Raw genomic sequence first — 16,463 nt, 5'->3', positions numbered from 1 at the left:
TCTGATTTGAGTATATGCATTTTCATGTGTGGCCAATGGAATGTCCTTCCAGAACTTATTCTACACTGAAAAAAGGAGACTGGCCAACTCTTGGATTTATGTCAGCATCTTGGGTGTATTGAACACAATTGCCTCATGTTTTAAAGTTAAACGTAACTATATAGTGTAGAAACTACATAATATGCAGAGAGGGTACATTAATTTGTTCAGATCATGTTGGGATGAAGTGAGTCAATAAAGTAGCGATGTTAATTATCGCGATACCGCACGCGATTTCGTCTTGCGCACTTTACAGTCACGTCCAAGAGCTCGCCGTACGGTCCGCCACGCCACGCCACGATTCGGTCGGTAAGTCTGGATTTTCTGATTAAATATTGTCGAAATCTCAGCCAAATGTAGTTTAATGTCTTGAGAGTCACTACGTAACGTTAACGTTGAACTAAGTGAGTTCGGTAAAGTCCCATGAGCTTATTTGCTCGCGCTATTTTATCACTATGTTTTATTTGAATTTGTTTTTTGAGCGGGAGCCGTCCATGTTACATTCAACTTAACTTTGCGGCGCTCCTTAGTCTTCTGTTTGAATTGGTTTGCCAACTGACTGTTCAGTTACATTGTGTTAACTAGCTAACACACTAGCTAACACCGCTGATGACAAAGCTAATGTCATCAGCGGCATTAAGTTAGCGACCCCCCTCCCCCCAAACACCGTGTAATGAGAACATGAGCAGAAGGAGAGGAAATTCAAACAAAAAAGGACACATTAACTGGTGTGCGTCTGCTCTGTCTGAGCAGTGGTAGCAATAATCACGTAGCCATGGCCTGCCACTGCCTAATGTTCATAATGGCAACTTAACTTTTTCTTGGATACAAGCTGCTGGCTTTGCACAGTCAGCCCAGTGTTTGAACATGGAACATGATTAGTCTCTGTTCTCATCAGAGAAGAATCACATTAATTATTTGATATTTTACAATGGTTTATGCAGTGTACCTAAATAAAGTTGCCGGTGAGAGTACATCTAATGTATGTTTATTAAAATACAGTTTTCATAATGCCTAGATAATGCCTCATAATGCAAACTCAAGTCTGCATATCACCTGGAGTCAGCTGATGGATCATGGGCTCAAGTTTTTGTGGTGAGACCAGGATGTTGTATTTGCTCTTATTATTACCGTAATTAGTAGTAATTAGTAGTAGTTAATGCATTACAGATTTTAATGAATCCCTCAGCACATGCATACACAGACACTGGCCACCTCATTAATACATCTGTGGTATCTTATACGACAACTCTGTCATAGGTTCATCTTTTACCTGTATATATTGTCAGACAGGTGATTAATGTAATTAATTTAGCTAAAGCCTTAATTTAGGCTTGGACTTTTGTCTGTGTATTTTTAAAATGTGTCCTGCTCAAACTGTTTTTCCAGGATCTCCAACCCTACCTTTAATCCTTCTTTGTTTTTACTTCCACAGTGAATGGTGCTAGAAGTGTTCCAGTGACAGAGTGAATGTGGCAATGCAAGACCTGCCCTTCAGTTTTTCCAAGTAGGTCCCATATTCTGAAGTACTATCGAGTCAGACATAGACATTATGGGAATAACAATCGTATTCCATGTGTGCATGCAAGCTGCCCATGCACTTTTAGAACGTGGAATGCATTGTTAATTCATTTGAATAGATGTTATTAAAACTAGTCGTCATCAGTCAGAGAAATGTACATTTAGTTGCCATTTGTGTCCTTGTAAGGATCTTGTGTCTGAGAGGGATTACTGGACTCACGTTAATGCACATTTGAAGATAAATGAGGTTGTAACGTGCATGTTCTTGGATTGCAAATTTCAAACAAACATCTTAGGATCTTTTAAATCCCACAAGAGCAGAAAACACAGGTCTTTTTCACTAAAAGATTTTAAACCAGGAATTGTAGTATCAGCCACCCTCGCTTCCCCAGAATCTGCTTCAAATACGTCTGATGATGACATTGGTGAGGATGCTCAACCAGGTAGCAGTACTGGTGTTCTAAATGACCACCCAGATGTAATCGAGCACAGTTTGGCAGCAGCTTTTATGTTTTTTTTGTGATGCTCCCATGATCAGCAATGTACAAGAGAGATGGCCAGCTCTTTTTGATGCAATGGAGGTAATTTAAAAAATGATGCCCTGACTAGTTGTGTCATAGATATGGTGTTCATGTGAGAACCTGTGAGTACTGATTCCACTGAAAGGACCCAGTCATTTTTATCATGCATTCACTGTCACTGCACTGCACTATGAGAAATGTATCTTTTTTTATATCATCTCCGGAGATTATATAACGTCCAGTCCATAAAGGTCAGGTCCAAACAGGTAGTTTTACTGTTGGTTTTTAGATACTGGTGTCACATGCTGACTGTTTAAAAAAGTCAGAGTTTTTGTCTTTGATCACTTTCTTCTGTGCTACTGAAAATTTGAGTTCAAATATCTCTATTGTCTTTGTTATAATTCTTAAGGATGACATTGATGCCGGAAGGGAGTCCCTCATTAAAGGACTCTGCATCTATCTGAATGAGAATCCCGACGTCTTGGTGCAGGAGTACATGGTGGGTGTTTTGTGAGTAGATTGTGGCTTTGCTACATTTCCAAACGTATTCAGTTAACCCTGTGATCCTACTTGGACCGTTTAGGTCCATTTGCCATCTTTATCACCTTGGCAAAGTGATTCCAGTGCTGAGATTAAAAACAAATGGTCCAAACAGTCCATTTTTTCTCCATAATCCCCCATTATGAAAGTGAAAAACCACCTATATTGACCCCTCTGCCACAGAGTGAAAAAATATTGTTTCTCTTACATTAGGGATTACACTAGTGTGAAAACACTTCAAATTTGTGAATCTAGTGAAAGAAGGAAAAATCCACCATCTTCTTACACTGCACTGACCCTCATCTGACAAGGGCAGAATTGGGACTGGGATACAGCCCTGGAGTAAATCAAGGTTAATAATAAAAAATCATCCAGGAACATGAAAACAACTTCCAGAAGAAATGAGGACGAGAATTCAGTCTTTACATTAGCTTGAAGGCTCTTCTTCATTTGATCTGGAATTTGTTATGTCTGTATTTTATTTTTTCTCTCAGAAATTGACCATGAATGGCAGCATGGCAGGGCAATCTTTGGCTGTAGTAATCTGCTATGCTGCTTACATGGGTTTAAATAAACTATTGCATTAGAATTGCTGCATTCAAAAGCATCAATTTTTTTATTTTATTTATTTATTTTTAAAAAGCTTCAAGAAATGTTTTATCTTTAACCAGGACATGACTGAGGCCACTGCACTGAGTGCCATTGAGAAAACGACAGTGGGAATATGTCACCAGAGAGACGCCAGGCAATGACTTTTCTGATGTTGGCATCATCATCGAGGGTGTGGTGGTTCTTCAAGATCTGGATAATGTAGCCCTTGCAACAGCCTTCCTCACTGAAAAAAGTGAGACTTTGGATCAACTTAAAAAAATTACTGTAATTTGTTACACCTAAATTTATTAGTTTTTCACAAATTAAATTTATGATTTGGTTGAACACGTAAATTTTGATTTAATGTAAATTAATTTTGTATTTTAAGACAAAGCAAAAAATTTGCTTTCAATCAAAGTAAAAACATTAATCATTACAAGACCATAAACTATTTTTTTTACTCTTTTACAACTTATTTTTTTAATTTGGGAAAACCTAATATTTACCATTACATCCAATTATTAAATTTACTTTGGATAAAACTAATTGAATTGCTGTAATTCTGTTACACGCATTTTTTTTAATTTTTCTCAAGTTAAATGTCTGATTCAGTCCAAAGTATTTTTTTAATTATCCATAAACAATATATTTTCTTTAGTCACAAGCCAAAGTATTACTTACTTAGATATACAATGATGTTTTTTGCCTTTTTAAAAACTGATATATCACCATAAACAAAATGTAATTCTCTATAATATAGGACTAGAATTCACTGCACTGATTAACTTAAGAGAAAACTTAAAAACAGGAAAATTCTCTTCAAAAGACCATTTATTTTTGATGACTTTGAAATAGGCATCACCTCAAACTCACAATCAGCAGCCAGGAAAGTATGCGTTTTACACATAAAAAACAAAACTTGTAAAACATCAATTAACATGCGTATCTTAACATGTATAACTGGTTGTACTCTTCTTTAAAACTTGAGATGAAAGGGAACAGCCATTAAGTTTAGACTTAACAGAGATAGAGTTTAACAGTCTATCTAATAAAATCTTTGCTATCCTTTGACAAAAAGGTATGAATATCATTCTTTTGAACCATTATAAATGCAAGGAAGTCACAAAAAAAATAAACCAAGGATACACACAGTTGCTATGGATGCAATTATGAACAACGGCAGTTCAAGAAAAAAAAAAGGAGCCATTACTAGTGCTCTTGCTGATCATTCTGAATTTAGCATCATTCACATTTCAATGTTAATATCAGTGCCACAATATTTCTACAACAGAAAGAATTCTGTTAACAGAGAATACCAGAAATTAAAGCCTGTTTTGAATCAAAGCTGTTTTTTCTCTTATTTATAAGGACCCCTAACATTATCCTGGGATGTATTTGAACACAAGCACTTAAAACAGATCAACATCCTGTATCCAAATGTCTTTCTTTGAGCAACCCCATATTTAGAGCTTGACACTGAGACTGCACACTCTGCGTGTCATTTTCTTTGGCTCTATCTCCATGAATATTTTCTGCAGTGCATCGAAAGTGTGTTTGAGCTCACCTGGATAGCTCAAGTTTAGAGCATATATGAAGCCAAATAAGAGGGCACAACCATGTGCAACTGATGGCAGTTCATTAAGCACCTCCACACCTTCTATGATGATGCCTACGTCACGTGGTGGCTGCAATGGATCCTCCTCCTCTCTGATGACAAACACAGCCATTGTGCACTGTTGGAGCTCTCTTTCGGCGTCATCCTTCTCACCAACCTGACAAAAGACAAGACATTTATTGTATAAAAGGCTACTCTGTATGTATGCACACAAGTTTGTCTCCCTTTTGTGTGGCAGGGAGTGATTTAATCATACAGCAGAAGACCAAAAGACTTTTTCTCTCATCTGTAGCAAAGTTTTAGTGGACAGTTACTCATAGTTTCTGCCTGTGATTATAGATATTTTCCTTTGGAAGGGTGTTCTTGTGATACTCTGAGTGTCAGGTGAATAAAGAAGTACCATACTTAGTAGATATGTCGGGGGGGAAAAGTAGTTTTGTTCCAGTGTTCCTGCAGTGACCTCCTTGTTCTGTGCATAATGGGTGCTGGTCAGTGCAAAAATAAGTAGCCTGTTGCAAATGTGCGCCTGGTTCTTATAAACGCTCGAGCTCCAAGATGATTTACTAGTTTCACTAGTTTTATTTTTATTCCGTTTACATTTATGACTAACCGTCATATTACTAAAGTTATCTTCTGTGTCCATTGCGGCCGTGGCCCGTCTGTCAGAGCCGCGGAGCACGGTGCTGCAGTGTTGTTTGGACACTTTCAATCCCAGAGTGCATCGGTGCATACCCACAATGCATTGCGCGATGTCAAAAATGGCGGTATTTGCGTAACGGGTTACTGGGAGCAGATGTGCACTTTGAGAGCACTTGTTTGCTGACCAGCAGATGGCGCTTTTGGACCTTATAACTCACCTTTTTGACTAATATTTGTTGATACTTCAGTTAGGATTGTCTAAAGCTTAATAGAATAATGCAAAACTTCTTACCAGAAACTCCTTGATGAGTTTTTGTACATCTTCCCCAAGGTAAGGGATGAGGCACTTCAGCAGACACTCTCTCCTTAGGCTTACATCAAGGCTCTAGGTAAGTGCAAACATAAACAATAAAAATTCATACTGTTGAACTGTGCAACTTGACTGAAGATGCAAACATGAAAATGCATCAATGGGAACTTAGACTTACAGTAATTGTCCAGTAATCAAACAAATGGATTTGCGCAAACGTCAAGATGCACATTGTGCTTCTTACAACATGTAATCCAACTCCACAATCAAATGTGATGACAATATGAGACAATAACACAATTGCTTCTATTTACAATGTTACTATTTATGTGATGTAAGGTGAGTTTTGCAGTATTACAGTAAGTATACACCTGATCAAGAACTTTAAGCACATCCCGGGTCTTCTCCCTGACAGCTCCTCCCTTGTTCCTGATGATCTCAATCAGCTTGCTGTGGTGCTTGTCCAAGGAGGCCAGGAATCGTGGTTGAAGTAGCCAAATCATTTACATCAAAACTTGAATCATCCAGGTCCTCTCTATTTACGTCTGAGGGCTCAATATCAATCTGGACACTGTCATGGATTTCGACTGAAAGACCTCCGCTTGACCCCTGTTTCACAAGTATTTCAGGCTTTAAGTCATTTACTGTGTAATTCTTATGATTTCTGCTTCTGTGAGTTCTAAATGAACCATAAATATTTGTTCTGTACGAACAACCCTTAAACACACAATCAACTGTTTCACTGTTTTTCAGATGCTGAGCTATATGTTGAAAATAGTCTGTTAAAGTTGAACGTTCATTGATGTGGCATAAGAGACATTTAAATGTGGTCAAGTCAGTTTCAGTTTGTGATGATGGCTGATGAGATCTTGACAAGTGGGTCAAAAGTGCCTTCCAAGTTTTGCAGGTACATGGGCAGTTTAAATGGATGCATGGGTAGGAGTGGTGGCGTCCATAATGTCTGTGCTCAAGCTTGTAATGTTTAAGAAGCTCAGATCTTCGTGAGACACAGGCGCCACAGTCTTTGCATTTCCACATTCATTGGAAGACTAGAAAAGAAAAAGAAGACCCACCTTACCCATTTAACACTTAATGCAATTAGTAAAATGCCACATGGTAGATGGTTCATTTGCATTTAATCTAACAAAGCAGTTGTTTATCAAGTTACTTCCTAAGAAGGAAAGCAGCACCCCTAAAAGCTAGTAGTTATTCATTTCATTATATTAATTCAGAGTATTTTAAAACTAGTATTGAAATGTAAATCTTATGAATTAATCACACCATCCTGAAAATCTGCAGACACCACTATAGCTAATTCAACAGCTGGCATAAGTGCATGGCCATAGTGTATGAGACACAAAAAACTATGATTTATTTCTTGCCACAATAGCTGCAATCAATCTTTTAACTTAAACATTTTTACTTCCCTTTTTAACATTATTTAAAGCTGTATTAAATTGTTTTCCTTTTTATTGTTATTGTCTGATGAAACTGAAGTTATTTCTGTTTGCAATTAGGGAAATATAACAAATAAAAAAATGTCAATGACACTAATGTCACTTAAACATCCATTAAAATAATTTCCACAGTTGTTCATTTACGGACTTACCAACTGCAATCTTTTCAGGAGCAAACCTGTAACAGAAATGGAAGATTTCACATTTAGTTTTTTGTTGGGACAGTTAGTATTGTCCATGATTGTCACTACAGACTCCAATTTATTAGACCTTAGGCATTCTGGTATTGTACTATACTGGATTATACTGACAGATGAGAGAATGTAATTATAAACCCTTCCTCTTCTGTGGATCCTTTGATACTGGGTCACAATTTATTTACTCTGCACACTATTTTATTTTTTGGGGGGAAAAACATGGCTTCAAATATGTCCCATTCATAAACAATCAGGGGGGGGGTGTTATGTGAGACCTGAGCCTGCAATCCTCAATTCTTGGCTCAATGTGTGACAAACATAGCCTCAAATCATCCTCGATTTGTGCACGTTTGCAGTATTTTGTTTTGAGTGCAGTCATTTTTGAGAATCCTGCCTCACACAAATATGTCGATCTGCAAATCATCTGCAAATTGAAGTAATCATCTTGAACATTTACAAAAGTAAAACAAAAAATAAAGTACCCCTACATCTCTGGGTTCTTTGATATTATTTCCATTTCCATTTATGGCAATGTGGCAACAAAACCAGATGCTTTAGCTTTAGCCATTTTTCTAGTGACAAAACAAGAGTATTTTAGCCAAAGGCAAACCGACTAACAAGACAAGTCCATATTACTGCGCTATTTTTCTGTGAAATAAATTTGAATGTTTTAAAAATTTGGGTCACGACTTGATGATTAAGAAAAAAAAAATGTCTTCCTGAAGATAGACCATTTGATAACCACTGTATAGTATCCCTAGGCCATATCTGTCAACTAACACAAGCTTACTCAAAGTTATCATTGATGCTGAGGTCCTGACCAGAACCAGCTGACCAGAACCAACATTATGCCACAGTTACAACTGTTTCATAAACTCACTGGAAATCCCTCCAGGGTCTGACTGACAGCTGTCACCACTTTGGTTTTCCCATCCTTATCTAACAAAAGTCATTATCTGTACAGCAAATTAATACGGTTGTTTTGATACAAGGAATCAGTCAGCTAACTTAGCATCGACACAGATATGTTGCCTAGCTAGCTAGGACTTACCTCTCTCATTCCTCCTTGCTGCTTTATCCCTGCTGAGCGAATAACTTTCTGATATCCATCAGGAGTAATACTGTTTTAGTCAAATCGAAATCAAAATAATATATTTAGCAAGTTGTTGTCGGCTAACGTTAGTACCTCATGCAGCTGCTTCACAGCGTGCCTCTCTCTCTCTCTCTCTCTCTCTCTGACTCAGAAGTCGCTACACGTGAATAAATTACCATATTAAGTAGCCATGTGCACATTGTGTATGTGGAGTGAATAGAGTAGCAATTATATTAAGTAGCTATGTGCTCATTCCGTAGCCTATGCTATGTAGACTTAAAACTCTGAAGTTAATTTTTTTACTGGTCAAATCTTTACTGGGGCACTGCAGATCAATTCTGGGGCACTGCACTGAAATCTGTCTGGTGATGTAGCTGCTGCAGAGCAATACCTGCTTTAAAGTCAGTGTCTCCAAACACCACAAAAGTCTCCAAGGACACCAGTTAAAGTCCCTAGATTTATCGCTTGTGGCGTTTGACAAAACATTTCGACATTGAGGGTGATTTTCGTGATTTTTTTTTTTTTTTTTTTTTTTCCTTCCATCCTGTAGCATACTTGCTAAACGTGGCCGGGTAGACCCACTCCCTTTTCTAGTTTACCATATTCAAGTATTATCACAACTTACCCTACACCGCGGACTGGAGTTTCACGGTCTTCGCCTCTCACTCGGCTGCAGATACAGCACTACGTGTGTCTGCGAAGTGTGGACCTGACTGCAGCCCACCTGAGAAAAAAAAAAGTGGCTCCCATTTCTAGTTGTCCTCATTCAAGCCTTATCACAATAATTTACGCTTATTCTTTCATAACGCGACTTCACAATAATATTAACAACATTAACTTCGCACTTGTTAAACACAGGCAACGAGAACTACGTAGTTGTTGCTAATGTTTCTGCAACCGACCTCGTTTAGCTAGCATGTGCGTAGTGCACAAAATTCAAAGCCAGTCTTTAAGATAATGTCAGTTGTTCACTCTGCCACTGACCATAAATGTACACGGAAAGCGCGTGTTGCACTAAAACAGCACAGTTTTGAATTCTTACCTTGTTTTAACGAGTTTTCCACACAGGACAGACAGTCCACTCTTGCCGTCCGCACTTGATGCGAGGAAACAACAATGGCGGACTTCAACGTCGAAAAGAGCGGTCTGACGTGACGTCAAATGGTCACGTGACAGGAAAACGTTTGGTTTGAAGTGAAAATACCATTTGAGTAGAAGTGTTTTTTTTAATTTTGTCCACAGGTAGTGACATTTGCTTTGAAGCAAACTGAAATTATCAGGTTTAAACATGAACGCACAATTTTTCATTAGACCAATTTAAAAATACACTTTAAAGGAATGACACAGTGGTTTCACTTTTTTCAGTGCTGTTTGGACTTTTTTACTCTTTGAACATGAGCTATCCGTCACAGCTCCGCTATACTTTTGAAGTGATTCAAAAGGTGGTAATGGAGTTGGATGTGGCTCAACTCTCGAGGAAAGCCCAAAGCTTAAAGACAAAACTGTTCCAGTAAGGAGAGCTCACTGTTGTTGTGCACGTGAGGCGGTTAGCTCCAGGTAGGAGGACAATTAAAGCTCACACTTGCTCTCCTGCATTTTGGAGGTTGAATTTCCAGGTGAACAATCAGCAACAGCATGGGATGTTTCAGTTGTAGTAAGGAATTTTAAATACTTCTAAGATACTGTTCTGTTTTGAACCAAGATGTCACAATGAGGTCAGTCATTGCTGTTTATCCTATGGCTCTTGAATAAAGGCTTTGACATGCAACTGTTCATTTTCTGTTTTTAATTGGGGTAAAAATGGGTAATGTCAATGATTAAGAGAGTTAATAGAAAGGTATTAGGCATTAAAATAAATGATTGTTGAAATGGCAATGGCAACTAACGTTTTTGCATTTCAAATCAGTTCTATAGTTGAATCGAATTGTTTACAGTTACAATTGTTATTTAATTTAATCTTGACAATAGAGACCTTGAACATAATGTTTGTATTGTTCTCTTCGAAGATGGTTGCCTGTAGCCTTTTCAAAAGAAAAGGTCTAATTTCCATTCTGTGGCTGAGTCGGTAAAACACTGAAAAACTGACATTACTTGTTCACTGTTGATTTGTATTACAGTAGAACAGTAATGTCAGTTCAATTCTTTACCTACTGTCACTGCAGTGAAATTAGACATTTTATTTTGAAAGGTTACTAGTGGTACAGGCAACCATCTTCAGAGAACAATACAAACAATCTGTTTTTAGGCCTCCATTGTAAAATTGTGTAATTGACGCTAGACTATAATACGAACATGTAAAATGAAAATAACGTGTAGTATTTACGCTACCAAATAGTATTGGAGTAAAAGTTATTGAATAGTGTTGAAATGAAGTGATGAAATTGTGAAGGATTTAAATGTTCCAAGAGCTCAAATTACTTTATCAAAACATGTTTTAATCACACTGTATCAACACAAAATATACAGGTTTATTGAACATGAATAACTTGTGTTAATTTAACTCAATTGTTTAAGTTGCTGCCAAAGCAAAACATCTGTGTGCAACCAATGTCCACCATTGAATTAAGTTAATCCAACATGTTCCTTTTTTCAGTGTATGTACAAATCCCTACATGTTCTCATGCTTGTCAAAGCGCTGGTTACTGAGGAAGCGAGTTTGCACACATTGTTGAGTTACATGTGTGTATACGTGTCTGGTTATTAATATGTGTATGAATGTGGTTATTAGAGGAGGATAGTTGGACTGTTATCTGTTTGAATGTGTGATAAGAGTAAGAGAGTATGTGCTGTTGTGCACTTCATGATTTGGTGCTCTTGTTCCCTGCTTTTACTAGTGTATTCTGTCTATTTTTAAAATATTATGGTCATCATGTCACTCATATTTCAATGATTTTAATACTGTATCTGCTTTAACTTTACCTGCCCAGGGACTACAGGCGGAACTATAACCTGGCTCAAAGCATCTCTTCTTGTCTTACAAGATTAATGTTTTTTTGTGCATTGTCCCTGTTTTAAATAAATAAATTCAATTCAATTCATTAAATTCACAACATACTGTACATTCCTTGACCGAGTGTGCCAATAAGAGCATAGCCTAGGCCAAGAGTGACAGTTCATTTGTGAACAGAAACCGCTCCCACCTGCTCTCTGTGTCACATAGAAAATGACTGGCAGGTCGACATTGGAAAATGTATTGACCTACATTTACCTGAACATATCACCCACAGTGACAGTGTTTTTCTTTTTTTGTTTTTTTTTTATTAAGTCAACGCTATTAAGTCTGTAAGGATCGTATCTTTATTCAAACTCTACTTTCCGTTATGTTTTTTTCCGCTTTAAGTTGGAGTTTTCCAAATTACGAGTCTTTTGAATGCATCATATTCGAATTGACGAAAGGGAGCAAGGGAGCAAAAAGTGCGCGAGCCGGAGATCGAGGAGAGAAGTCACGGTGAGGTGAGTCCCTGAACGAAAAATAAATGAATGAATTTCTGTGGGAAACATTCAGCTCTTATTGTTGGAACTTCACATTGTTTTGTCAGGTTGCCAGTGCTGCGAAAAATGTTAGCTAGTTAACATTCAGTTTTTATACAAGGTTAATATGACCAGGCAGCAGGGCTCGAAATTAACGATGTCCCGGCGGGGACCATAAAAATTCCTGCTGGGACACACTTATATTTTGTCCGGGACAATTACGGGACAGTGAAAAAAAAAATGTCAAACGCTCACTCTCAAACAAAATGCTCAATTCCCTCCTCCGTATATCATTGCATTTCCCTGAGGTTGAGGACTATAATGCAGAGCAGGCAGTTGAGAAGTGGTGGCAAAGTGGTCAGAGAACATGCCGACCCATGTTCAACGACTCTGTGTGAGACAAGAAAAATAAATCTCTGTGGCAGTGAACTTTCCCTCCAGAAAACAGCATCCCTCCCCGCGAGTGAAATAGTCAGACAGCGTCCTGTTTACTGATGGTGATTATGTAATTTTGTACGAAAAACGTAACTTTGTCACTTTCCAGGCTGTTTGGTGGGTCAGGATCTCAATCACAACACATTATAACAGCATCCATATGATTATAACAGTCAGAGGGTACATGTTTAAACACATGCCGCTGAAAGCCCCACTAGGATTCAGAGAAGCACAGTACAGAAGCACAGAATGTGTTGCTGCCGTTATTACTGGTACCGGTGCCGCGTCGAGTCTCCCTGATCCTCTCCCCAACACACAGCCGCTTCTAGCCGCAGCGGCAACCTGAGCGGGGTCGCTCTGCGAACTACGGCGCCGCGGAGCTACAGGCCCCGGTCTTCCTACTCCTCTCCCCCACATACAGCACCCTGTGCTGGGTCGCCCAGAGCGACGAGTCTCCCTCCAGCTCTGGAGCTCTCCACGGTGCTGCTAATGGCGGCTTCTCATCGTCTTTCAGACCTTAGACCATAGCTTTAAGTAATACAATTAATTAAAAATGCTGATAGTCTAATACTCGTTATAAAATACTTATAATACAACAACATATACACCCAATCACATTTTATAAGGCACCAGTTTAAAGCTGCCATTCTTAAATTGCTCTGTTTGCTTTGAAGAAGACATACTCTGTGCCGAAATGTCAGCAACCTGCACCATAATAAAAATATCTAAAACTATGTGCTTCACCATCTTCTCCAGCTATTTATCTGCCCCCTGCTCTAAGATGCACCAGTCTGCAATCAGTTCGTCAGCTGAAGGCGAGAGTTTTCCTCCTACAATTTTAGTAATTGGCTGGTCATGGCTAGACTGTTTTCAAACTACATTCATTGCTGCCCAACTATGGGCAGGATATAGCATGTCATGCAGTTAGCCATTTCTCACCATTGTGTGCAATCTATCCAAAGCTTTACAGTTTTCTCAATTTTTAGGAACGGTCAGAAACAATCAATTGACGGCCACTGCAACAGACCAGGAGGTGGAGGCTTATATAAAAAGGTGGCTTCATCTCGCTGGAGACAGGGATGGTGGGAGGAGAGAGAGAGAGGAGAAAAGGCGTGCCACACAGCTCGCACGTAAGTCAGCTACAATACCTATTTTGCAATATATGTGTGATACTGTTCTACAGCAGAAATCAAGATGAAGCTGTCAGCATATGTAAAAAAAAAACGAGCGCAAAGTACAGAACAAATCTCCCCAATTCTAAATGAGCAAATACAATTAAAAAAGGCAGTGTTGTGATTTTTGCCATTTTTTCCGCTATGGTCACTTAGGAATTAGAAGCTTGTTCAGCCACCATGCAGCAAGCATAGCCATTTTCTTGTAAATGTAAAGATTTCACTTGGCAGTGGTGGGACAGTAATGTAAACTGTAACTGGAATTGTCACCCATTGCCTTTCTTAAAAGCCAGTACATGGGTCTGAAAAGTAGGGAAATCACATTTCAGTTAGAAACACATCTTTAATGAAAACTGTATTTGACTTTAGTATAATATTCTATCTACAAAATAAATTAATGAATATGAAGCAACAGCTGAAATATATTTTTAAATATATTAATATTACATGCCATCTCCCTGCTAAATTGAGCTGGAATGAAAGAACCCCCTATCAAACACAAAAACATACTTCTAATGTTAACATGAGTGGATGAAGTTTTGAGTCTTAAGATGTGGTCTTATCTAACCTCAAACTTTTCCCTTTACTGCTGCATTCATGGTCTTCAGCTCCACCATGTGGGCAGGTCTGATGTAACTACACAGCGATTGTGTGAGTGAGGCTAGCTGACTCATTGTCATCTCAGACTTGATATGTGATAGGTTTAATATGTAGGATGGAGTTGCTTCCAACTGAGAGCCTCAGCCATGTTGCAATGGAATATAATACTTACCTTGGCATAATATATAAAGAATAAACCAGGACAGAGAGACCTCACCTCAACTTTTATCCCAACTCTCTCCTCTTGTGAGGGCTTTTAGATCTGAGTATGGCCCCAGTGTTCCGCCAGAGCACCGTGCCATAGCACACAGACCTCTGGTCCAGTAAATGTCCAGTTTTGTGGATACCTATTACGCACCACCAGACTGACAGCTATCTTGGGGGTCCCCATGGAGAGTCATTAAAGAGGAAATATTCAAGATTTTTACCTACTTTTTACTTAAAGCAGAAGTAAGCGATCCGGTCGTTTTGGCTAACTTCCTGTCAGCGGATGGAGTTAGCAGTCCCCGCCCTCTTCCCTACGTCAACACATGCGCGTGCATCCCTTGGCTGCACACACAGAGAGGACCGCCCCTTTATGCCGTTCTCTCTCCTCATTGGATAAAGGTTGTAGGATACAAGGAAAGTTTTCTCCTCGGCTTACAGCAGAGCAGGGTGACTGACAGACCCGTGTTTCGGACCAAACACTCTATATAAGTGATTGCTGTCGGAAGATATAACTATATAAGACTTATATTAACACAAACATTCCGCTTACTTATGCTTTAATGAAACAGCTCCAGAGTAATGTTGCTGGCTTGTTCCAGGGAGAATGGAGGCTCTCTGCCTTCCACCTAGCGTCACTTGGCTGAAAACCAACCTTGTAAGATCAGACCCTCCGACCCAGTATCCCAGCTCTCGTGCTGGCAGCATCATGACACACCAAAACACCCTGTATCCATTATCTTTTTATGAAAGGATAGAACCACACAAATACACACATTGCAACATGTATATGATATGCTCCATTAATTGCATTATGGCTGGCTTCAGTGAACCAACAAATGCTGAGGAAAGGTTAGCAAAATAGCAAAAAATCAAATGGCTGTGCACTATTCCCCTTTAACATGAAGACAAACTCAAATATACATTATGTTTTATTACTGTAACTTCAGGTTAAATGTGAAGTTTGTCAGAGTGTTTGATGAACACAATATTGTATAACTTTATATCACTTTACAGGGCCTTTTTTGTTTGGTCTCCTGATAAGGTTTTGTGTTTTGCACTGCAACCATATACAGTAACCACAGTACTGCTTTACTGAGTCAACAAAATATGTTCTTTTGTGCATTTCTTAAAGGGCCAGATGAAGAGGAGACAATGGTGGGGCCATGAGTGAGCGTGTTCCGCAACAGTGTTCCGCAGTCAGAATTTTCATGTTCATCTTCATGTTTGTTTTGTTTGTGTTGTGTTGTTGTTTGTGGCACATGTTAAAAAAATAAAATAGTTCTCTACTGTTCACAAGTTGTTTCTCGTGTCTGGTTTTTTCTTCAATTCTTCAGTAGGTATCTTCATCTTTGACTGAGACCAACAAGACTGGACCATTGCCACCATTTAACACAGTATCTGGAGGTACCATAATGACATGTACAGTAGCCACAAATTCAGACCAGTTCTGGTTTATTTATATGATGTGTTCATATTTGACATAGAACTTTGTCATGGTTTGGTTGTGACTCCAATGTGTACAGGCTAGACAAGATCATAGACTGTAAACCAGTTCTGATGTATTCAGCTCTTGGTTAATATGTAGCATTATGACTAGGCTGTGGGTCATATGTGAGAAACAAGTGTGGACCACTCATGTCATTCCATGTGGTAGGTGGGTCAGAATAAAAATGCATAGTGGCCCAAATTTGGGTGAGTGCTGGTTTATTTGGTCTATTTTTGGCTGACACTTGGCACTGTGTTGGTTTGGTTGTGGCCCACTTCTGGCAAACAACTGTGGACCACATTTGTGCCATCATTCCAAGTGGTATATGGGCCAGAATAAAAATGTACAGTGGTGGCCCACATTTGGGTGAGTGCTGGTTTATTTGGTCATGGCTGACATTTGGCACTGTGTTGGTTTGGTTGTGGCCCACTTCTAGCAAACAGCTGTGGACCACTCATGTGCCATCATTCCATGTGGGATGTGGGCCAGAATAAAAATGTACAGTGGTGGCCCACATTTGGGTGAGTGCTGGTTTATTGCGTGTCGGCTGACATTTGGCACTGTGTTGG

At 38.9% G+C, this 16,463-nt stretch overlaps 1 protein-coding gene and 2 long non-coding RNA genes across 3 annotated transcripts in view; 1 reads left to right on the top strand and 2 right to left on the bottom strand.

The window, feature by feature from the left end:
• Positions 1 to 12,718, bottom strand: part of LOC311253657 (uncharacterized protein) — a 33,224-nt gene extending 20,506 nt beyond the window's left edge. Inside the window, exon 1 of the mRNA XM_084384161.1 lies at positions 12,706 to 12,718. The gene's annotated coding sequence lies outside the window, so the exon portion shown is untranslated. The remainder of the gene's footprint in view (positions 1 to 12,705) is intronic.
• Positions 4,026 to 9,758, bottom strand: LOC311253661. Its single transcript, XR_014621772.1, has 6 exons — positions 9,566 to 9,758; positions 9,149 to 9,247; positions 7,386 to 7,411; positions 6,148 to 6,825; positions 5,759 to 5,851; positions 4,026 to 4,984 (listed from the first exon to the last, which is right to left on the bottom strand). It is a non-coding gene; the product is annotated as an uncharacterized lncRNA (long non-coding RNA).
• On the top strand, positions 11,905 to 15,698 carry LOC311253660. The gene is made up of 3 exons (XR_014621771.1): positions 11,905 to 11,976; positions 13,416 to 13,559; positions 15,541 to 15,698. It is a non-coding gene; the product is annotated as an uncharacterized lncRNA (long non-coding RNA).
• The last annotated feature ends 765 nt before the right edge of the window (positions 15,699 to 16,463 follow it).

Source organism: Pagrus pagrus, assembly GCF_965226575.1.
Source record: "Pagrus pagrus genome assembly, contig: HAP1_SCAFFOLD_29, whole genome shotgun sequence".
Lineage (NCBI taxonomy): Eukaryota > Metazoa > Chordata > Actinopteri > Spariformes > Sparidae > Pagrus > Pagrus pagrus.
This window is presented reverse-complemented; position numbering and strand designations above follow the sequence as displayed.